Raw genomic sequence first — 23,494 nt, 5'->3', positions numbered from 1 at the left:
CTGGCTATCATAAGGTGAATGCACCAATTTGTAAGTCGCTCTGGATAAGAGCGTCTGCTAAATGACGAAAATGAAAATGTAAGATCCTCTCAAGCGCTGTCAGGTTGGATGGGGAGCATCACTGCACAGCTATTTTCAGGTTTCTCCAAAGATGTTCGATCGGGTTCAAGTCCGGGCTCTGGCTGGGCCACTCAAGGACATTCAGAGACTTGTCCCGAAGCCACTCCTGCGTTGTCTTGGCTGTGTGCTTAGGGTTGTTGTCCTGTTGGAAGGTGAACCTTCACCCCAGTCTGAGGTCCTGAGCGCTCTGGAGCAGATTTTCATCAAGGAACTCTCTGTATTTGCTCTGTTAATCTTTCCCTTGATCCTGACTTGTCTCCCAGTCCCTGCCACAGAAAACATCATCACAGCATGATGCTGCCACCACCATGCTTCACCGTAGGAATGGTGCCAGGTTTCCTCCAGACGTGATGCTTGGCATTCAGGCCAAAGAATTCAATCTTGGTTTCATCAGACCAGAGAATCTTGTTTCTCATGGTCTGAGAGTCCTTTAGGTGCCTTTTGGCAAACTCCAAGCGGGCCGTCATGCATTTTACTGAGGAGTGGCTTCCTTCTTGTCACTCTACCATAAAGGCATGATTGGTGGAGTGCTGCAGAGATGGTTGTCCTTCTGGAAGGTTCTCCCATCTCCACAGAGGAACTCTGCAACTCTGTCAGAGTGACCATCAGGTTCTTTCTCACCTCCCTGACCAAGGCCCTTCTCCCCCAATTGCTCAGTTTGGCCGGGCGGCCAGCTCCAGGAAGAGTCTTGGTGGTTCCAAACTTCTTCCATTTAAGATTGATGGAGGCCACTGTGTTCTTGGGGACCTTCAATGCTGCATATATTTTTTGGTACCCGTCCCCAGATCTGTGCCTCGACACAATTCTGTCTTGGAGCTCTACGGAAAATGTATTTGAATTCCTTCAACGGCTTGGTTTTTGCTCTGCCATGCACTGTCAACTGTGGGACCTTATATAGACAGGTGTGTGCCTTTCCAAATCATGTCCAATCAATTGAATTTACCACAGATGGACTCCAATCAAGTTGTAGAAAAATCTCAAGGATGATCAATGGAAACGGGATGCACCTGAGCTGAAGTTTGAGCCTAATATCAAAGGGTCTAAATACTTATATAAATAAGGTATTTCTGTTTTTTATTTTTAATACATTTGCAAAATGTTCTAAAAACCTGTTTTCGCTTCGTCATTATGGGGTATGGTGTGTAGATTGATCAGGATTTTTATTTTATTTAATCAATTCTAGAATAAGGCTGTAATGTAACAAAATGTGGAAAAAGAGAAGGGGTCTGAATACTTTTCGAATCCACTGTAGGTGTATCGTGTGTGTTTGAGAGCAACTGAAACATGTTTTTATTTGTATTAGTATTTATTATGGATCCCCATTAGCTGCCAAGGCAGCAGCTACTCTTCCTGGGGTCCAGCAAAATTAAGGCAGTTCATACAATTTTAAAAACATCACAATACATTCACAGATTTCACAGCACACTGTTGTCATTTGATATGTATGTTTGTACAGTTGTGTTTGGTTCTATTTCCCTCTGTGTGTGGGAGAGGTTCTGTAAAGTTTGAGAATGAGATGACATCATCTGTGATTCCAGATGAGGTCTGGTTTCCGCCCTACAGGTGAAGAGTCATGTTAATGGAACAAAGCACCACCCACGGCACCCACCCATGGCACATGCTCAGTCAGTCCTATCTAGAGGTGGAGGGTTGTTTTTCACATACACTCTAAATGAACCCACGATAATAAGGGAAACAAAAACAATATCATAATACGCTGTGAAGATGTGCGTGTGTGTATGTGCATCTATGTGCGTGTGTGCTTGCATGCGGCCGTGCGTGTTTTAGTGTGTGCGAGTGAAACACATACAAGGAACACATACTTGTTTAACAGTCTATTATGAAGGAATTAAAGCTTCCATTTAGAAATATGAAGAAACTTATTTGTAGTTTTAGAGGCACTATTTTCAGTATATGCCATAGAGAATAGTCCTCTCTGAGACATGGTTTGTCTGAGTGATTAATGGCAGCACTCAAAGTGTGCACTAAAACACTACAGGGATTGATGCCCATAAGAAAATGGATTACCTTAAAGAAGAGAAAGATGGAGACAGAGACTATCGTAACGATTGGGCATCTGTTTAACTCTGCAATCATTATGCTACAGAAAAGTAATCATTGCACTTGGTAGGACTGAACGCAGCGCTATTAATGTCCCAGTTAAGTGATTGTGAAAAGTTCTAAGTAAAGTACAGGTTTTGTTCATTTTCTAAAACGCCCCCAACCTCCGGTGCATCCGATTGGATACCATGTGCAATTTGTAAATGAGAACATTGCAGGATTACGTAGTCTTATAAATAATCCCTGTTATAATTATGTATGGGACCCATTTATTACTATAATGTTGGTCAAATATACAGTACAACAAAGCAGTCAACTAAAACTAAAGCAGAAACAGACTGGTATCCAGGCTAATGCCAAAGAAGGGGAGATGTGACAGACATTGTTGTCTTTAAAGTTAAATACGGAATGTTTAAATTTCAACATTACGCATGTTACCCTTTTATTCCTCGCTCAATGATAACCCCTGTAACCCTGTGATGATCCAAACATCATCTGTGACAAATGATCCCAATCTGCCTGCATTAATTAAAACTACTGGCAGGCAAGTGTAACATAAAACCACCGTCTGCTGCGTTCAAACTGCCAGATTAATACAAAGGTCAAATGCAGAATCGCTAACCTTCCCAAATGAGTGTTATTACCCCTCTACCACGGGTGATAGTTTGTCAACATGCCCCTCATCATAGCCATTATAAATGGTGCCTTTCACCTCCAGAAACGTAAACCAAACTCAAGAGATCAAATATCAGCTAAGAAGCTACATTTCTCACAACGCCGTATAAAAAGCAGTTTGTCCTGCTATGCAAGGGGAAACTCCTCCTCAATGAGCTATCTTTTATTATTTTATTAGTGTTTAATGTCCTGGTGTGGAGAGAGGGTTCAGATAGAGGAGGGCATGAGTGATGGGGGTAATTAAGATAAGGGTTGTCCTATCTCACCCTGCGCTTCAACCTTCACTACACCTTTAAGGACTCTTCATCAGAGGGCAAACTGAGACAGATTAATGCTTAAAGGTGTTAAATAGTCAGCCCTTTGTGATTACTCATAATATAGCCTGATTCATGGGTTTGGGGATTCAGGGTTTTACAAATGGCAGAGAAAGGAGGAAGGAAGTTCATACTGTATGTTAATAATTTGGGGTTAATTGATTAGCAGCAAACGGCCCACCATGTTGGCACCAAACATTATTTTCTTAAAATGTTGCAGAGAATATGTTCCAAGTTGTATCCACAGCTCTGGGTAGGAATAATGTGTTCTTCCTCGCAGGAACAATACAGCTTGATAGTCTTAAATTAATAGTCTGTTCTTGTTCACTGAATCAAATGATTTTACATCCTTCAATAATTATGTTATTTCTCCATCAGACATGTGTGTTGTTCACTGTGTGTGTTTCCTGCTAGTCTCAGAGATGTGCAAGGCAGTAGAATTTGATACCTCATTGAACAGAAACAGAAAACCAAAGACACGTGTATGTACACACACACACACACACACACACAGCACTACTGCAGTGTTCAGCAGGAGTGGTGGCCTCAAACAGATGTAAGAAACCATGTAGTGCTGACTCAACTAGTCTACTCAAAGACCTACAATGGGCATTTATACATGTACTGTATATGGAAAAAATAAATGTTCATACAGGTGTGGGTGTGGGTGTATGTGTGGGTGTGGCTGTGTGTGTTTGTGGTGCCCATATGCTGTGCTGACATAGATGGGAAGTCTAACATAGGAGTGATAGACAACAGGGCAGGAATTAAAATCTTGTTCAGAGAGAGAGAGAGAGAGAGAGAGAGAGAGAGAGAGAGAGAGAGAGAGAGAGAGAGAGAGAGAGAGAGAGAGAGAGAGAGAGAGAGAGAGAGAGAGAGAGAGAGAGAGAGAGAGAGAGAGAGAGAGAGAGAGAGGAGAGAGAGAGAGAGAGAGAGAGAGAGAGAGAGAGAGAGAGAGAGAGAGAGAGAGAGAGAGAGAGAGAGAGAGAGAGAGAGAGAGAGAGAGAGAGAGAGAGAGAGAGAGAGAGAGAGAGAGAGAGATGATGATTCTGGGGTTTTAGACAAGTAAACACCTCTGAAAACCAGCCGGGGGTCCTGTGAGTTCATTAGATTGATGCTCTGAAGCCTCCTCTCTCCCTCTGTCCATCCGTCCCCCTGTCCCCCCTCTCTCGCTCTCATTTTCTCTCTCTCTGTCCTCCTAGATTGACTGACTGTGTTTTGGGGTCGGGCAGCTCCAGGGGGGTAGAAAATAATTCTGGTTCAGTTGAGATTAAGTTTGTCTCTGCTTGCTGTCAGCAGGACTGGCCCCAGGCATAAGCGACATAAGCGGCCGCTTAGGGCCCCGCGGCCTCTAGGGGGCCCCCAGACTCACAATAATTTTTTGAATAGTAGAATAAACAAGGGTCAATTTCAAAATCTGGTTGTGCATTAGCAGTCTTTCTCTTGTTATGTCAGTCACTGACAGTCACTCAATTATCCTATGTCAGCTAACATTGGAAAGTTAGGGGGCCATTTCACATATAAAATTCGTATCCTGTTTCGGTTTCCTGAAGCGTTTCTGAGAATTCTACAGAATACGTTTCACAAGACCTGAAAATAACAATTTCTGGGTGCGATTAGCAAGGCGCACGGTCTACATGATGTTAGTGAGCTAGCTTGTTTACAACGGGCAAAAAAGTTCCACGCAACTCGCGCTGCCATGTCACAATATCTGGTATCGCTACTCACGCAGGTCCAGGATTCGTTTCAGCCAGGGTTCGTTTGCGTTTCACACATGCTTAATAAAGCAGATCAGGGTACCGAACACCCTTAGTCTAGCCAGCTATCTAAGGACCCCCAAAAGGCAAGGGCTGGCCCTGGCTGTCAGCTCTTGTTTAAAGCCAGGAGGATTCACTGGGTGTGTGTGCGTGCGCACGCGTTTGTGCAAGTATGTACATGCTTGCGTTTGTGTGTCTGAGTTTACATTGGCCACAAGCCAACAAAGCCAAATCACTCTCTCAGTTTGACTCCTCTCACCTTTATTTGTTTTGCGTGACCCCACTTTTTAAATAAACTTTTGAAGGCAGCTCGAAGCCACATTCCCTGAAGAGCAAACCATGTCTAGGCAAACAGCAATGACTACACAGTTTAAAGTTGACTTATAGTCACTTGAATGAGATGGGGAATTTACATTACTATTTTATAAAGTGGCTCCTGGTGATAAATGCATGCAGCTCAATGTAAAAATTGCCCTCAGTGTAACGTAGACGCAGGGAGTCAGGAAGCAGTTGCAGTTAGTGAGTTTAATGATAACCAACATGGAACAATACAAAACAAGAGAAGCGTCTGACATGGAAACACAAACCATACTTCCTGATGACTGACAAAACAGAGTGCTAGATAAATTGTAAATAATTAAGCTAGTAAAGAAGTCCAGGTGTGACTGATGATAGGGCGCAGGTGTGCATAATGATGGTTGTCAGGTGTGCGTAAAGACGGTTGCCAGGACCGGTGGTTAGTAGACCGGTGACGTCGAGCGCCAGAGCAGGAGAGCGGGAGTAGATGTAACAGAAACCCCCACCCCCCCACCCCCCCCAACGCGCAGCTCCAGCCGCAGGACGACACCGGCCAGAGGGGTGGCCCCAAGGGCAAGGAGCGGGCCGGACAACGAAGGTGGAAATCTTGGATGATGTTGGGATCTAGAATGTCATCCACCGGAACCCAACACTGCTCCTCTGGACCGTACCCTCCCAGTCCACCAGGTACTGGAGCCAACCCCCATGACGTCGGGAGTCCAGGAGGGATCTGTTGGCATTGGCGGAACTCCCCTCGATGTCCAATGGAGGCGGAGGGGTGTCGTGGGGGACGGCATCAGCCAGGGGACCAGGAACCACCGGCCTGAGGAGGGAAAAATGAAAAGATGGTGAGATCCGGTAGTTAGTGGGGAGTTGTAATATGTACGTTACCTCGTTGACCCTCCAGAGGACCTTGAAAGGCCCCACAAACTGGGGACTCAGCTTCTTACAGGGCAGGCGGAGTGGAAGGTTCCTGGTGGAGAGCCAGATGCGATCACCAGGATGGAACATGGGATCCTCACTGCAGTGGTGATCTGCCTATTCTTTCTGACGGTGGACGGTGCGCTGGAGTCTCACATGGGCATCGTTCCATACTTCTTCTGCGCGCCTGAACCACTCGTCCACCGCAGGAGCTTCGGTCTGGCTCAGCGTCCACGGAGCCAGGGTTGGCTGATAACCCAGAACACACTGGACCGGCAGGGGGAGTGTCGCAATGAATTCTGGGCGTATTCAGCCCAAGGAAGGAATCGGGCCCACTCCCCCTGCTGGTCCTGGCAGTGGCTCCTCAGGAACCTCCCCAGCTCCTGGTTCATCCTCTCCACCTGCCCGTTAGACTGAGGCCGATACCTGGAAGTGAGGCTGACCATGACCCCAAGCTTCTCCATGAAGGCCTTCCATACACGTGATGTAATTTGGGGGCCTTGATCGGAGATTATATCCTCCGGAAGGTCATAGTGCCGGAATTCCTGCTGGAACAGTGCCTCAGCGACCTGGATAGTGGTAGGGAGACCAGAAAGAGGGATGAAACGGCATGATGTAGAGAATCTGTCCACTATCACAAAAATTGGGCACATACGGAACCCTTGGAGGGTACTATGGTGTTGAATGCTGAGCTATAGTCAATGAACAGCATTCTTACATAGGTATTCCACTTGTCCAGATGGGATAGGGCAGTGTGCAGTGTGATGGTGATTGCATCATCTGTGGATCTATTGGGGCGGTAAGCAAATCGAAGTGGGTCTAGGGTGACAGGTAAGGTAGAGGTGATATGATCCTTGACTAGTCTCTCAAAGCACTTCATGATGACAGAGGTGAGTGCTACGGGGCGATAGTCATTTAGTTCAGTTACCTTTGCTTTCTTGGGTACAGGAACAACGGTGGCCATCTTGAAGCATGTGGGGACAGCAGACTGGGAAAGGGAGAATATGTCCGTAAACACACCAGCTGGTCTGCGCATGTTCTCAGGATGCGGCTAGGGATGCCGTCTGGTGTCGGCGACGTGGCTGGTTTTCCTTTTGTAGTCCGTGATTGTCTGTAGACCCTGCCACATACGTCTCATGTCTGAGCCGTTGAATTGTGACTCCACTTTGTCTCTATACTGATGTTTTGCCAGTTTAATTGCCTTGCGGAGTGAGTAGCTACACTGTTTGTTTTCTGCTATATTCCCAGTCACCTTGCCATGGTTAAATGCGGTGGTTCGCGCTTTCAGTTTTGCACGAATGCTGCCATCTATCCACAGTTTCTGGTTAGGGTAGGTTTTAATAGTTACAGTGGGCACAACATCTCCTATACACTTCCTGATAAACTCAGTCACCGTTTCAGTGTATTCGTCTAAATTATTTTCTCAAGTCACCCGGAACCTATCCCAGTCCGCGTGATCAAAACAATCTTGAAGCGTGGATTCCGAGTGGTCAGACCAGTGTTGAATAGTCCTTAGCACGGGTACTTTCTGTTTGAGTTTATGCCTATAGGAAGGGAGGAGCAAAATGGAGACGTGGTCAGATTTCTGAAAGGAGTGTGGGGGAGGGCCTTATAACCATCCCGGAAGTTCCAATAGCAATGGTCAAGAATTTTAGCAGAGTACAACAGTCGATATGTTGATAGAACTAGTCCTCAAATTTGAGGGGGGATATACACGGCCGTGACTATAACCAAATAAAATTCTCTTGGGAGATAATACGGTCGGCATTTGATTGTGAGGTATTCTAGGTCGGGTGAACAAAAGGACTTGAGTTCCTGTATGTTACTACAATTACACCATGAGTGGTTAATCATGAAACACACACCTCCGCCCTTCTGCTTCCCGGAGTGATATTTATTCCTGTCTGCGCGATGAACTGAGAACCCATCTGGCTGGACCGATTCCAACAGAATATCCCAAGAGAGCCATGTTTCCATGAAACAGAGTATGTTACAGGCCCTGATGTCTCTCTGGAAAGAAATCCTTGCCCTGAGCTCGTCGACTTTGTTATCCAAAGACAGAAAATTAGCGAGTAGTATACTTGGAAGCGGTGGGTGGTGTGCGCGCCTCTTAAGTCGAACCAGCAGGCCGCTCCGAGTGCCTCTCCTCCGCCGGTGATGTTTTCGGTCAGCCACTGGAATCAGTTCAATTGCCCTGGTGAGAGCAAACAAAGGATCTGCTTCGGGAAAGTCGTATTCCTGGTTGTAATGCTGGTGAGTTACTTCAGCTCTAATATCCAATAGTTTTTCCCGGCTGTATGTAATGATACAAAACACTTTCTGAGCTAATAATGTAAAAAATAATACATAAAACAAACACAATACCGCAAAGATTCCTAAGAGCTAGTCGCGAGGCCGCCATCTTCGTCAGGCACCCCAACTTCCGGGAACCACCCTTGACGAGAGAAGTGAGAGAAGAGGCAATCGAGCTAAAGTTCTTAATGAATCGGCGGTAGAAGTTGGCAAATCCCAAAAACCATTGTAACCCCTTTATGGTGGTTGGGACTGGCCATGACCTGACAGCATCCACCTACTTCTCATCCATCATGACTCCTTGCAGGCCGATCTGGTAACCCAAAAAGGAGACATCCTCCTGATGGAATTGGCACTTCTCCGCTTTGACGTAAAGGTGGTTGGCCAGGAGGCGTTCCAGGACTACTCGGACGTGAGCGATGTGATCCTCCAAGGTAGCCGAGTAGACCAGGATGTCCTCAATATACACAACCAGCTAATGTCCAAGCATGTGCCGGAACACCTCGTTGATGAATGCCTGGAACACTGACGGAGCATTGGCTAATCCAAAAGGCATCACCAAATACTCGTAGTGACCAGACATCATGCTGAAGGCAGTCTTCCGTTCATCCTTCTCCCAGATGCAGATCAAATTGTAGGCACTCCGCAGGTCCAACTTGGTAAAAAAGAACGGGCCCCGTGGAGTTGTTCGATCGCAGCCGGCACCAACGGGAGAGGGTAGCGGTACTTCGTGGTGATGGAATTCAGATTTCTGTAATCGATGCACGGGCACAACCCTCTGTCTTTCTTGGCCATGAAGAAGAAGCCTGCCGACGCAGGGGAGGTGGACGTGCAAATGAAACCCTGCTGGAGAGCCTCCTGGATGTACTCCTCTATAGCCTTAGTTTCAGATACCAACAGAGGGTAGATGCGGCCGCGCAGAGGCGCAGAGGCGCAGAGCCTGCAAGCAGGTCGATAGCACAGTCTCAAGGGTGATGAGGAGGGAGACAGGTTGCGCGGGTCTTGGAAAAAACCTCCCGAAGATCCTGGTATACCTCCGGGATGTTGGGCTGAAGGGCAACCACAGGACTCTCAACCGACGTAGAACCACAGGGAAAGGAAAAGCAGGTCTTCCGGCATTCACGTGCCCAGTCAATGATTTTCATCCTTGGCCATGAGATGGTGAGGTTATGACATTGAAGCCATGGGAAGCTGAGGATGATCTTGATGTATGGATTCCACGGTGAGGGTGAGTGGTGCTGTGATGTGTGTGATTGTCCCAGATCCTAGTGGTTGACTATCCAGCGCTTGAACCGGACAAGGAGAGCGGGTATGAGGTGATGTTAAGGGAGGAGGCGAGGGCCTGGTCAATAAAACTCCCCGTGGTGCCGGAATCCACTAGAGCTGTAGAAACAAAACATGAAGGACAGCCAGCCAGTGAAATCGATACTAGGAAAGGTTTGCGGAAATGGATGATGATGGAATACTCACGCCTAACCCAGGAGGCGGATGATCACGTGGCTGTCCCTCTGCTCTCATGGAACCCCGGTTAGAACGTACCGGACACCGTTGAAGCCCCTCCTGTCCGCAATAAGGACAGAGCCCCAGCTGTCTACGACGGCGTCACTCAGCCACGGAGAGGCGTGTGGCCCACACCTCCATGAGTTCAGGCTCTGACTCAGAACGGTCAACGGAGGAGGGAGAGAGGCGATGGGGGTACCGACACTCCCAAAGTAGGTTATCCAGATGGGTGGCCATCGCAATGAGGGTGTCCAAGGATAGGTTGTCATCTCAGAACGTCAACTTTGTCTGGACCTCTTCGCGCTATCCTCTTCTGAATAGGCTGCGGAACGCCGGCTCATTCCATCCGCTGGATGCTGCCACTGTCCGAAAGGTGAGCGCGTACTCCGCTGCGGTCTGGCCATCCTGCCGTAGTTGGAGTAGTCGCTCACCACCCTCTCTGCCCTCCGGTGGATGGTCGAAGACCGCCCTGAACAGAGCCATGAACCCCTCATAGGAACCTCGTCCTCTCCTCTCTCCCAGATGGCCATGGCCCACTCCAACGCCCGTCCGGTCAGCAGATAAATAACCGTGGCAACCTTGGACCTCTCGGTGGTGGGGGCTCCCATCTGATGAGCGAAATAGAGGGAGCACTGGATTTGGAAGCCACAGCATTTCGATGGAGTCCCGTCATATTTGTCCGGGAGGGACAATCGCGCATTGCTGACGAAGACAGACTGCTGGATGGGCTGGGGTACTGGCTCGCTGGGTCGACTTGTTTGGAGATGACGCCCCTTGAGTAATGTCGACTCGTTGAAGAACGCAGAGGGCCTCATCCATAGCCGTTCCCAAATCAGCCAGCTGGTCGTGGTGTTGACGAAGTAGGTGTCCCTGTTCGCCAACCATCTGGGAGATGTCTTGATTAACTGCTGCTTCCATTTGTTGAGGTAGTATTCTGTAACGTAGACGCAGGAAGCAGGTGCAGTTAGTGAGTTTAATGATAACCAACATGGAACGATACAAAACAAGAGCAGCGTCTGACATGGAAACACAAACAATACTACCTGATGACTGACAAAACAGAGTGTTAGATAAATGGTAAGTAATGAAGGTAGTAATGAAGTCCAGGTGTGACTGATGATAGGGCGCAGGTGTGCGTAATGATGGTTGTCAGGTGTGCGTAAAGATGGGTTGCCAGGACCGGTGGTTAGTAGACCGGTGACGTTGAGCGCCTGAGTGGGAGAGCGGGAGTAGACGTAACACTCAGACACAGATCTAGGATCAGCTTACCCTTCCCAGATCCTAAACCTAACCTTAGATCAGCATCCAAGGGGATAACTTCATCATAGTACACTGTAAGCACTGTCTGCCGTTAGAGTGTTTACTGGTCGTATGAGTAACGCAGAGGATATCATGATGAGAAATGGACAGAGTTATAGAATGTGCACAGCAGTATGTAATATAATTATTTATGCTTACGGCTGACTTGCAATGTGTAGACTCTTTTTTTCCTCTCCTCCTTTGGGTTTCATATCAATTTGTCCTCATTTTGTTCACTATCCCTGTGGAGTGAAAGCTGAAAAGCAAAGGAGGGAGAGGAGAGGAAGATAGGAGGTAAAGAGAGGGGAGAGAAGGAGAGGAGGGAGAGGAGAAGAAAATGGAGAGGAGACATGAGTGGTGAGAGTATAGTTAGGGGAAAGAGAGGAGGGTATAAAGAGAGCCAGAGACAGTGGAATGATGAGGAACAGGAGACAGTGAATGGAGAGGAGGCAGAGGGGAAGAGAGGAGACAGGAAAAGACAGGAGGCAGAGGGCAAGACGGGGGGGATGAGATGCACAGGGCAAGAGACGAAGAGGAGAGAGGGCAAAAACAGGATGTAAAGGGCTAGATAGAAGGGTGATGAGAGAGACAGTAGGAGACAGGGGAGGAAAGGAGAGGGGTCTGGGTCTCTCTCTCAGAGGAAGAGTGTCTGGCCCGGAAAAAAATGCCAACTAAATGAGGACAGAACGGGATGCCGGGTATAAACTGCCCTGAGCCCCCATTACTGAGGGGACAAGATGAATGGGACTACTCCTCCTGAGAGAGGAATACACACAAAACATTTCACACACACACACACAGTAATACTTTATTAATCTAATATGTATACAGTTAATCCCATTGAGATTAAAACCTCTCCTTCCCAGGAGGCCTGTGTCAATAGAGCCGTATATACACAGACGTTGTGTTATTCAAAATATCCTGACACACAATACACTGTAGACACACACACACACACTATGCTGTAGACACTTTCTCTCTCTCACACACATACACACACACATTGATCAAATACACATTTCCACATTTTGTTACGTTACAGCATTATTCGAAAATTGATTTTTTTTAAAAATAATCCTCAACAATCTACACACAATACCCCATAATGACAATGCAAAAACAGATTTTTAGATTTTTTTGCAAAGGTATAAAAAAAATATATATATATATCTTATTTATATAAGCATTCAGACCCTTTGCTATGAGACTCAAAAATGAGCTCAGGTGCATCTTGTTTACATTGATCATCCTTGAGACATTTCTACAACTTGATTGGAGTCCACCTGTGGTAAATTCAATGGATTGGACATGATTTGGAAAGGCACACACCTGTCTATATAAGGTCCCACAGTTGACTGTGCATGTCAGAGCAAAAACCAAGCCATGAGGTCAAAGGAATTGTCCATAGAGCTCTGAGACAGGATTGTGTCGAGGCACAGATCTTGGGAAGGGTACCAAAAAATGTCTGCAGCATTGAAGGTCCCCAAGACCACAGTGGCCTCCATCATTCTTAAATGGAAGATGTTTGGAACCACCAAGACTCTTCCTAGAGCTGGCCGCCCAGCCAAACTGAGCAATTGGGGGAGGAGGGCCTTGGTCAGGGAGGTGACCAAGAACCCGATGGTCACTCTGACAGAGCTCTAGAGTTCCTCTGTGGAGATGGGAGAACCTTCCAGAAGGACAACCATCTCTGCAGCACTCCACCAATCAGGCCTTTATGGTAGAGTGACCAGATGGATGCCACTCTTCAGTAAAAGGCACATGACACTCCGCTTGGAGTTTGCCAAAATGCACGTAAAGACTCTCAGACCATGAGGAACAAGATTCTCTGGTCTGATGAAACCAAGATTGAACTCTTTAGGCTTAATGCCAAGCATCACGTCTGGAGGAAACCTGGCACCATCCCTACAGTGAAGCATGGGGGTGGCAGCATCATGCTGTGGGGATGATTTTCAGCGGCAGGGACTGGGAGACTAGTCAGGATCAAGGCAAAGATGAACAGAGAAAAGTACAGTGATCCTTGATGAAAACCTGCTCCAGAGCGCTCAGGACCTCAGACTGGGGCGAAGGTTCACCTTCCAACAAGACAACGACCCTAAGCACACAGCCAAGACAATGCAGGAGTGGCTTCGGGACAAGTCTCTGAATGTCCTTGAGTGGCCCGGTCAGAGCCCGGACTTGAACCTGATCGAACATCTTTGGAGAGACCTGAAAATAGCTGTGCAGCAACACTCCCCATCCAACCTGACAGAGCGTGAGAGGATCTGCAGAGAAGAACGGGAGAAACTCCCCAAATACAGGTGTGCCAAGCTTGTAGCGTCATACCCAAGAAGACTCGAGGCTGTAATCGCTGCCAAAGGTGCTTCAATAAAGTACTGAGTGAAGGGTCTGAAAACGTATGTAAATGTGATATTTCAGATTTTTTATTTTTAATAAATTAGCAACATTTCAAGAAAACATTTGCTTTTGTCATTATGGGGTATTGTGTATAGATTGATGAGGGGAAAAAACGATTTAATCAATTTTAGAATAAGGCTGTAACCTAACAAAATGTGGAAAAAGGGGTCTGAATACTTTCTGAAGGCAGTTTTTTTATTCTTGAATATATTAATTTTATAAATTCAATATGTATATTCCAATATGTTCATATATTCAAAATATTAACATTAATGTCCAAATAAATCAGGAGGTGTTACCTTCTGTAACAGGGTTATTATTATTTTCTCTATGAGCTTCTTTATGTCCATCTAAGACGTTGAGCAGTTCCTTTTATTAAAAGCAGACTAATAATTTTCTCCCTACATCCCTTAATGGCAATAAAGCTGAAGTTTATGGAGTGAAACTAAAGCACTTTTTATGAATGTCTCTGGTCAATGGCTGACATCAATAACATAACAAGCTGGAGGACGTGATCAGTTAGAAGGAATTTATGGAGAACAGAGGTAGGCTATGGTGAGTCGCAAATGACACCCTATTCCCTATATAGTGCACTACTTTTGACCAGAGCCATATGGGCCCTGGTCAAAAGTAGTGCACTGTATAGGAACTAGGGTGACATTTGAGACTCACACCTAGACTATGTCCAGATGTACCACCAGAAATTGACTATTTTACAATGACTGAGCAAAATTCAAAAGGCACTCGTACATCTGAGCTATCTTTGTTGCAGGAGCAAGGTAACAATTGAATAACATGAAAGAAAAGAGAAACCCGCACACTGCTCTTGCTAGTATCACTGTTCTTTAATAAAGGACAGTGATACTAGCAATAGCAGTGTGCAGGTTTCTCTTTTCTCACAATGACTGAGCACGAATGAATAGGATACTCTCAATGTATAAATTCGGGCTTAATTTTTTTCAGATCAAAACCATTCATTTAATAGTTCACAGTTCACCAAATTCATTCAGTATTTCCATAATTCACAACTGAATGGGTTTCTATGTAATCCATGCTGCCATGACCTCTGCTAGAATAGAGGTTTCTTTCTCTACAATTCTCTACACCATGTTTACACATACTAATTACATTGGTAGGTACAGCATAGTTAAAATGTAGATACACATTGATACATACAAATGTGGGATCTTAATTTGAGCCAGTTTGCTACAGTAGGAAAATAATCATGTGGCAACAGGAAATGTGAATTATTATGTGGCTTATAATTAATGGACATTTTTTGTAGAGGTTGATACGTTTTTCGTTAGGGCAAATCAGGTCTGACATTTTAAAGTGGAAATTACAGACTTTAGAAGCCTTTTTAAACCTTGAATACACTACAAGTTTGCATTTCCTGCTGGGCAGGAAAATTCTCAGCAACAAAAGAGTGACCAAATTAAGATCCTACATCTGTAGTACTAAAACTGTTCTTACAGTACCTATAATTACACTGCATATGTCTTAGTACTAAGCCATATGAGACAGAATTACAAATCACTGGCTGGATTTCTCACAGATATAAATGATTTGATAATTTATAAATTAGATCATTTATTTTCCTTTAAGGACGGAAAATAAGGGCAACCTATTTCAGAGGGTCATTAGCATGATCAATTAATGTGGATAACATGTAAGATAGGGTGTTATTTTGGTATTCAAGCTTTGATGTGCATGCAGGCATATTGGGTGGGGTGGTGAGTGTGTGTATGAGTGTGTGTGTGCATATGTGTGTGTGTGCAGTTATGTAATGAGATGGAGAGAGGAAGAGAGAGATTGAAAGAGGAAGAGAGGGGAAGCGAGAGCAAGAGAGAGCGAGAGAGAGAGAGAGGCTGAAAAAGAGAGAGAAACAGATGGGAAGAGAAAGAGATAAAGAAAGAAAGAGTGAGATGGAGAGAGATAGAGACGATAAAGCCTTCCCTTAATAACCTCTCTATTGGTCCCAGCGGGATTGGGCTCCTGCAGTGTTTATACTATAGATGCAGTTCAATTAGACCTAATCAGGCTCCGAGAAACAAACATGATCTGATTTGGTCTCTTCACACAGGGAGATGTAATTAGGTTTCACTCCCAAATATGATTTGGACCACAGCCGGAGGACACAAACTATATCCTTGGGGACATCCTTTAAGGTATGACATCTCATTGACTTACAGTAGTATTTCTGAAAAGTTTATTTGCATTGTAACCCACTTAAATCCTTGTGAGTTTATTGTGACTTACTAAATTAATAAAGTCAGTGCTTTTAGTCTCAACCCAGTCTTGGGCAACCAAAAACTTGGTTGTGGAGTACCTGGCCATTTTCTAAACCTGTAGTGCTTCAGTTTCAAGTTAAAGTTCTGGTGCATACAGTGCAGTCGGAAAGTATTCAGACCCCTTTACCTTTTCCACATTTTGTTACATTACAGTCTTATTCTAAAATGCATAAAAATTGTTTTTTCCCCTCATCTATCTACGCACAATACCCCATAATGACAAAGCAAAACTGTTTTTTAGAAATGTTTGCAAATGTATTAAAAATAAAAAACTGAAATATCACATTTACATAAGTATTCAGACCCTTTACTCAGTAATTTGTTGAAGCACCTTTGGCAGCGATTACAGCCTTGAGTCTTCTTGGGTATGACGCTACAAGCTTGCCACACCTGTATTTGTGGAGTTTCTCCTATTCTTCTCTGCAGATCCTCTCAAGCGCTGTCAGGTTGGATGGGGAGTGTTGCTGCACAGCTATTTTCAGGTCTCTCCAGAGATGTTCGATCGGGTTCAAGTCCAGGCTCTGGCTGGGCCACTCAAGGACATTCATAGACTTGTCCCGAAGCCACTCCTGCATTGTCTTGGCTGTGTGCTTAGGGTCGTTGTCCTGTTGGAAGGTGAACCTTCACCACAGTCTGAGGTCCTGAGCGCTCTGGAGCAGGTTTTCATCAACAATCTCTCTGTACTTTGGTCCGTTCGTTTTTGCCTTGATCCTGACTAGTCTCCCTGCCGCTGAAAATCATCCCCACAGCGTGATGCTTCCACCACCATGCTTCACAGTAGGGATTCAGGCCAAAGAGTTCAATTTTGCTTTCATCAGACCAGACTTATTTCTCATGGTCTGAGAGTCTTTACGTGCCTTTTGGCAAACTCCAAGCAGGCTGTCAATTGCCTTTTACCAAGGCCCTTCTCCCCCGATTTCTCAGTTTGGCCGGGCGGCCAGCTCTAGGAAGAGTCTTGGTGGTTCCAAACTTCTTCCATTTAAGAATGATGGAGGCCACTGTGTTCTTGGGGACCTTCAATGCTGCAGAAATTTTTTGGTACCCGTCCCCAGATCTGTGCATCGACACAATCCTGTCTCGGAGCTCTACAGACAATTCCTTCGACCTCATGGCTTGGTTTTTGCTTTGACATGCACTGTCAACTGTGGGACTGTATATAGACAGGTGTGTGCCTTTCCAAATCATGTCCAATCAATTTAATTTACCACAGGTGGACTCCAATCAAGTTGTAGAAACGTCTCAAGGATGATCAATGGAAACAGGATCTACCTGAGCTCAATTTCGAGTCTCATAGCAAAGGGTCTGAATGCTTATGTAAATAAGGTATTTCTGTTTTTTATTGTTAATACATGTGCAAAAATTTCTAAAAACCTGTCTTCACTTTGTCATTATGAGGTATTGTGTGTAAATTAGTGAGGATTTCTATTTATTTAATCAATTTTAGAATAATGCTGTAACGTAACAAAATGTGGAAAAAGTCAAGCACTGTAAGTTCTTAGTCTAGTCTTAGTGGAAACAGGGGATTTGTGTCCTGAGGACAGTTTCCTAAAACACCAAACTTCCTGTGGAGGTGACTCTGAATGACTCTTAACATACTACAAGTGTTATCTGTCCCCAAACCGCTTGATGCTGCCTCAGTTTACCAACAGTCAGATATGCAGGCTGATGCGACAGGCGTGGACTTCATAATGCCTGAGGGTGTAAGCACCAGTCTGATGTTTAACTTTCACCTTGGTCTGATGCTGTGATAGCTGGGACACCTCACATCTGCTATCTAATGAGTTTGTAGTACTGCTGCAGAGCCAACCATGCATCAAGGGCGTCACTGTCACATGCACGCACGTGCATCAGGACTAGCTGCAGACGCATACAAGACAGAAAATATTTGTTAGCCCAAGGCTGCACAACTGAGGGCCTTGAGTTCCTGCTGGTATAGGACCAGCTGACAGTGCACATTGATACCCCATGTAATCATACAGGGCCTGTACAGTGTGTGTTGAAGGACGTCAGTTGCCCTGAAGCATAGAGATAGTTAGAGGACACAACATTGTATCTGTCCCATTATGGTGTCTGTGAGAGTATGGGCAGTGTCACTGAGGCCATCTCCATTTATAGTAGTACAAATTCCTTTTTCTAGTACTTCTAGGAGTTGGTAAACAAACTGAAAGGCTGCATACTACCACATGGAGTGTGTTACTTGAAGAGGTAGGCGTTGGCGATTTAAAGCCAAGGTTGGCGATTTACTGCCACCTGCAGTTATGGAATGTTTGCTCAAGTATAATCCATTGGCTGATCCCTCCTGGTGACCTGGATGGAATTATGTGATCCTTCCTTAAACCATAGGAAGTCCCACCCAATTGACTGCTTCAAAATGGTGAAAGTCCACAATGGCACTGTCCATGCTAAAACAGGATTAGGGGCACTAGAGTCCTCTATCTATCTCTATGGCTTGAACTGTCTCCGACATCTTCTTCTGTGGTGGTTAGATATGTTGACCCAGGGTTAATGTGGCGTCGCGGGGCCACCTAGAGGCCACTGTGATATTTCAGCTCCTTAATCAGCCAGCCTGCAACAGCGTCTCCAATTACCACACTGCTCTAATTACTGAAGTCCTATTACTGAGAACGAGAGACAGCATATTACTCTCACTCTCTCACTATGATTCTGCATTTAGACATGTAGGGTTGGAGGGAATGAAGTACAGTAGAATAGAATCGACGTACATACACTTACATGCACACCCACACACACACTTATATGAACAAAAGCTTCGATTTGCTTTTATATTTGCACACCCACTGTTCCAACAGAAACCCCATCCCACCCAATTCCCAAAACAATATTAAAACAAATTAGAAGTAAAATGAACATCAATTTATCAAGCCCCAGTTGTTCCACTGGTGGGCGGGCCTCCCTGTCATTCAGGCTCCAGCCAATTACCCATGGAGCCCATGGTGAGCAATACAGAACAGCACAGGAGAGGAGAGGGGAGGTAGCTAACATTTTTGGAGCCTCACCCGCCCCACGCGGGCCACATAAATTCTGAGCCCCACCCGATATCCGATTTTTCCCCGCAACCCGACCCACCCGCATAGAATTGTTCTGAGAGCCGATATGTGACCCACCAAATAACATACATTTATTTAATTGCTTTTATGACTCCAGCGTAGTACATTATTATTCCCCTCCCTGCATTAATTCATTTGTCTGCATGTCTATTCAACATTTGGATAAAAGGAAACCATGCCATGAATTAAGAACAATATTTTATTTTTCACAATGAGATGCGGCACATTGACAACTCAAATCGCTCGGAAAAAAAGGGCCTTCTAATTAGCCTTCTTACCTAATGAAAGACTATAGTCAACATAACAAAACAAGACCTTTACATTCAAAATTGTTTAGATAATCAAATAGTTTAATTTAAACTTAAATAAACAATTCCCAGAATATAATATACTATAGGCTGCAAAAATGCATTTATTTAGTAGGCTATAGTCTAGGCTACTCAAACTTTTAACAGCGCACCTGTTTAAACTTGATATGGCCTGCGCATGGTCTAAATCACGTAGGGCCGAGTGTCTGCTGGTTTTCATTCCATCCTTGTACTTGATTGATGAATTAAGGTCACTAATTAGTAAGGAACTCCCCTCATCTGGTTGTCTAGGACTAAATTGAAAGGAAAAACCAAAAACCCACAGACACTCTGCCCACCATAGAATGATTTTGACACCCCTGGTCTAAATGAACGAAAACCTGAATTAATGTAATAATTAGCTGAAAATAAACTGAATTAGCCTATCGCAAACAAATACCTGCTTTCACTTTTTGCTGGCTGTGTATCCATCTACCGAATTGTTGTCCTTGTCCGCAATGACTCCAAAATCCTTCCAAACCAAACCAGGGTTTCCAGTTGCGCACCACCTGTTTCCACGATGGTGTATTTCATAACCTTTATTTTTATTTCTTAGGCCTAAGTTAGGCCTACGTTAGCCCTTTTTGAGTGAGCTAGGCTAGCCAGGGAAAGTACACTTGGCAACGTACTCTCACGTGGGGGATGAAACATCAGTTTCAGAACCACACAAATAATGGACAGTTCCCTGATCCACAGCGTGCGTGGCTGGTAGCCTATATGTCTGCCTCACCGATCACCGAATAGAATTCACAACACATTGCAAAAAAAAAGTTTACGACCCCCAATAGAAGTTTTCTGAACCGTGAGTATCCGACCTGATGCAGGACTCTAATGTGTCCTGAAAACACTGCTACTCCTACTCCTACTGCTCTCTCCTCGTCTGACCATGTGTTCTCGCATACCCCGAGAGCATCTGGTCAGCGGGGTGGTGGCACAGGAATCCTCATCTATCCCAAGTGGACATTCTCTCTTTTTCCCCTGACCCATCTGTCTATCTCCTCATTTGAATTCCATGCTGTCACAGTCACTAGCCCATTCAAGCTTAACATCCTTGTCATTTATCGCCCTCCAGGTTCCCTTGGAGAGTTCATCAATGAGCTTGACGCCTTGATAAGTTCCTTTCCTGAGGATGGCTCACCCCTCACAGTTCTGGGTGACTTCAACCTCCCTACGTCTACCTTTGACTCATTTCTCTCTGCCTCCTTCTTTCCACTCCTCTCCTCTTTTGACCTCACCCTCTCACCGTCCCCCCCTACTCACAAGGCAGGCAATACGCTTGACCTCATCTTTACTAGATGCTGTTCTTCTACTAATCTCACTGCAACTCCCCTCCAAGTCTCCGACCACTACTTTGTATACTTTTCTCTCTCGCTCTCCTCCAACACTACTCACTCTGCCCCTCCTCAGATGGTAATGCGCCGTCGCAACCTTCGCTCTCTCTCTCCCGCTACTCTCTCCTCTTCCATCCTATCATCTCTTCCCTCTGCTCAATCTTTCTCCCTCCAATCTCCTGATTCTGCCTCCTCTCCTCCCTTTCTGCATCCTTTGACTCTCTATGTCCCCTATCCTCCCGGCTGCCTCGGTCCTCCCCTCCTGCTCCGTGGCTTGACGACTCATTGCGAGCTCACAGAACAGGGCTCCGGGCAGCCGAACGGAAATGGAGTAAAACTAGACTCCCGGACCTGGCATCTTTTCACTCCCTCCTCTCTACATTTTCTCCATCTGTTTCTGCTGCTAAAGCCACTTTCTACCACTCTAAATTCCAAGCATCTGCCTCTAACCCTAGGAAGCTCTTTGCCACCATCTCCTCCTCCCTCTCTGTGGATGACTTCGTCAACCATTTTGAAAAGAAGGTTGACAACATCCGATCCTCGTTTGTTAAGTCAAATTACACTGCTGGTCCTGCTCACACTGCCCTACCCTATGCTTTGACTTCTTTCTCCCCTCTCTCTCCAGATGAAATCTTGCGACTTGTGACGGCCGGCCGCCCAACAACCTGCCCGCTTGACCCTATCCCCTCCTCTCTTCTCCAGACCATCTCCGGTGACCTTCTCCCTTACCTCACCTCGCTCATCAACTCATCCTTGACCGCTGGCTATGTCCCTTCCGTCTTCAAGAGAGCGAGAGTTGCACCACTTCTCAAAAAAAAACACTCGATCCCTCTGATGTCAACAACTACAGACCAGTATCCCTTCTTTCTTTTCTCTCCAAAACTCTTGAGCGTGCCAACTTTAGCCAACTCTCTTGCTATCTCTCTCAGAATGACCTTCTTGATCCAAACCAGTCAGGTTTCAAGACTGGTCATTCAACTGAGACTGCTCTTCTCTGTGTCACGGAGGCTCTCCGCACTGCTAAAGCTAACTCTCTCTTCTCTGCTCTTGTCCTTCTAGACCTGTCTGCTGCCTTTGATACTGTGAACCATCAGATCCTCCTCTCCACCCTCTCCGAGTTGGGTTACGAAGCAATACAACTGGCCTTCTTGAGACTAGTTGAGTATCTGGAGCATCAGCAATTGTGGGTTCGATTACAGGCTGAAAATGGCCAGAAACAAATAACTTTCTTCTGAAACTCGTCAGTCTATTCTTGTTCTGAGAAATGAAGGCTATTCCATGTGAGAAATTGCCAAGAAACTGAAGATCTCGTACAACGCTGTGTACTACTCCCTTCACAGAACAGCGCAAACTGTCTCTAACCAGAATAGAAAGAGGAGTGGGAGGCCCCGGTGCACAACTGAGCAAGAGGACAAATACATTAGAGTGTCTAGTTTGAGAAACAGACACCTCACAAGTCCTCAACTGGCAACTTCATTAAAAAGTACCCGCAAAACACCAGTCTCAACGTCAACAGTGAAGAGGCGATTCCGGGATGCTGACCTTCTAGGCAGAGTTGCAAAGAAAAAGCCATATCTCAGACTGGCCAATAAAAAGAAAAGATTAAGATGGGCAGTCTGTCTGATATTAGTTTTTCTTTGCAACTCTGCCTAGAAGGTTAGCATCCCGGAGTCGCCTCTTCACTGTTGACGTTGAGACTGGTGTTTTGCGGGTACTATTTAATGAAGCCTGGAGTTTGTTTATCCCTCAAACATTGTTTGTTTATCCCTCAAACTGTTCTAATTCTTCAATGTTTGAGGGAGTAACTGTGTTTATCCCTCAAACATTGAAGAATTAGAACAGTTTGCTGCTGAAGTGTGGGCCAAATTGCCACTAGAAAGGTACAGCAAGTTCATTGATGGCTACAAGAAGCATTTGTGGGCAGTTATCTTGGTCAAAGGCTGTGCAACCAAGTACTAGCTCCAGGGTGCTAATAATTTTGTCCATACCATTTGTCTTTATTTTTTCAATTAAAATTGTCAACTTTAAGAAATACTCTGGTACTTTGGCGACTAAGTAAGTATTTTTTTAAGCTTCCACTTTGGGCTGGATGTGTCAATGTGTAGTTCATACAAAGTGGCGCGCACAGCTTCTAGAAAACAGTAACTTTCAAACTAGAGATTTCATTGCTAATTGAGGTAAGACAGTGAGCAAAATTACTGTCTTACCTCAATTAGCAATGAAATCTCTAGTTTGAAAGTTACTGTTTTCTAGAAGCTGTGCACGCCATTTTGAGTACTGTAAGCTTGGACCACTTGGGTCAGCCCCCTAGCAATTCGAGTTCCAGCCAATGAGATTCAGCCCCTTGCCATTTGAACGACAGCTAGCAAGAGGCCTGCCCATCATTATCCAATGAGGTTGCAAGGCAGGCCCAATGGCTAAGTGGACACAGCACATATGTGACGTAGTACGCAATTTTCGGGGACCACTTTTGGCTTGTGAGCGCTACTTTCAGAACTACTGGCTAAATAGTATACAAAAGTACTAGACAATATCTTGAGGTTTACAAAAATTAAATTGGTTCTGCAATGTTGAAAATACAATAAGGTGTGAAGACCAAATGTTTAAAAATAAATCTATTTCAACTTATTTAAAAATAAATAGGAAATTATTTAAGAAAGTGCAAGGGTGCCAATATATTTGGCCGCAACTGTATATACCAAGATGTTTTTCCGCCAAATGTACCATTGCGCCATCTTTTTGCCACATTTTCTTTATATCAGATAGGTATAGAGGGCTTGCAGTTGCGTCACAAATCACCTAGCAACCGCACCAAGTGCCATGT

The sequence above is a fragment of the Coregonus lavaretus genome (genome assembly GCF_964263955.1).
Source record: "Coregonus lavaretus genome assembly, contig: HAP1_SCAFFOLD_595, whole genome shotgun sequence".
NCBI classification, from domain to species: Eukaryota; Metazoa; Chordata; class Actinopteri; order Salmoniformes; family Salmonidae; genus Coregonus; species Coregonus lavaretus.
The sequence above is the reverse complement of the archived record's forward strand: the minus strand, read 5'-3'. Positions refer to the sequence as shown.